The 1758-nt window shown below is 46.5% G+C and overlaps 1 long non-coding RNA gene across 1 annotated transcript; it reads left to right on the top strand.

Moving 5' to 3' along the window:
• Positions 1-726: 726 nt before the first annotated feature.
• On the top strand, positions 727-1111 carry LOC111735139. Its single transcript, XR_002778697.1, has 2 exons — positions 727-847; positions 1038-1111. It is a non-coding gene; the product is annotated as an uncharacterized LOC111735139 (long non-coding RNA).
• Positions 1112-1758: the final 647 nt, after the last annotated feature.

Genomic DNA, 1758 nt, shown 5'->3' with positions numbered 1-1758 from the left:
TCTGTCACCAGAAAGTTCCTAATCTTCATTTGTATGACACCCCTGTGGTACAGCCAAAGGGTTAATTCAACCATAGCCATGGGGGAGACCTGTAACACTGATGCTACTAATCTGAGGCTTCCTGGAAGAAACTTATAAATATGAACAGGATATATAGGCCCCCCAAAGTATAGCCAGTAACCACATACACACATAAACACACACATGCACACACACACTTGGGAAAGTTGCCTGATGGTTACCAAGTAGTGAAAGGCCTTAAGATCATTGTTGGGAGTAAATAGGATGATAAAACATCTCTATCGAGACGTATATATAACCTCATTCACTCGGAGGAATTTTAGGTAAGACATACAAAAACTAGGTAGTGGTGGGGAGTGGAAGAGAACAGAATGAATCACTGAATAGGGTGAGCCCGGGGAGGGGCTTGGAGGAAACATCGTCTCTCTGCCATGTGATTCACAACAATGAAAAAGGGAGACGAAGAGAGGTAAAAGGTTACTTTGGGAAGGCTTTTTAGGGGGAGTTGAGAAAATACCCCTTTTCTTTAACCAGAGAACTTGGACCTCCCTTACATTGTGATGTCTAAGCCTCTCCAGGATTACCATTGGCTGGGAGGAGTTTTTTGATGATTAAACAAAGCTGATGGGTGTGGTTTTTCATTGCCTGGGAGAGTATATATAGGGAGGTCAGGAGCCCTGTTGGTCAGACCATTGCCGGCTTAGACATGGCAGAGATGAAAGAGAAACTGCAGGAGCTGAGCACCGATTCAGAACCAGCCACAAGCAGCGGAAACAAGGTGAATCAGAAGGTCCCCTGTCAACACAACACCATAGACACAGACAAGGTCAGCCTATAATACCCATGATTCTCCTCTACTTCCCCATCTACCCTACCTCCAAGACTCCTACCTGTCCTTGTCTGCCACAAAACACCTCCTCGGTCCACACTCCTTGCGTAAATTCACCCTTCCCATGCATCTGCCATCCACTGCTTCCAAACTAATACCTTTCTGGGTTTGTTCTCTTCCCTACCAGCTGAAGAAGATAGTCGACAGGATAAAATTAGCCATTCGACACTGTTCAAAGCAACCAAGGAAAACAAACGGTCCCAAAACATCACTCCGTTACAGCAGGATGCAGAAAAAGAAGAATCCGAATAAAACAGTCCAGGAACCAGAGAGCATGGACAATGCTGCCTCTGCACGTCATACCGTAAACGTAGCAAAGTATAGAGAGCTGCAACCATCTCCAAGGGAGGCTCCGAAGAAACAGCGAGCCCGTAGACAGTAAATCTTACACTGAAAGGTTCACTGATAGTGACAATAAAATCAACAAGTTTTGAAAACGTTATGTGTGTACGTGTCCTTGAGGGTCGTCTGATGGGAGGGAGGGGAGGAAGAAAGGGAGGAAGCGGGTGTCTGACAGGAAGGTAGAGACCAGCGGAGCTGGGGATCAGATTGGCAGGTCGCAGTTCCATAGACATTGGGTCCAAGGACTGGGTCATGACTGAGCACGTAAGACAGATTTCCCTCCTTGACATTTTAACCTACAGACAAGAAAAAAAATATCCTCAGTGTTTCCATGGGAGGGGGGATCGGAAGTAAAAAGGAGGAGTGACATCAGGGCTTAGATTACCAGAGCCCAGATGGGGAGACGTGATGTGAAGGAGACTGGGGCAGTGTAAATCTGACTCCATTTTTTGTTGTTTGACTGCTGACAGCTTTCAAGCCTTACTGCTCCCCCTCCTTCTGCCCCA

Source organism: Pteropus vampyrus, unplaced genomic scaffold, assembly GCF_000151845.1.
Source record: "Pteropus vampyrus isolate Shadow unplaced genomic scaffold, Pvam_2.0 Scaffold16511, whole genome shotgun sequence".
NCBI classification, from domain to species: Eukaryota; Metazoa; Chordata; class Mammalia; order Chiroptera; family Pteropodidae; genus Pteropus; species Pteropus vampyrus.
This window is presented reverse-complemented; position numbering and strand designations above follow the sequence as displayed.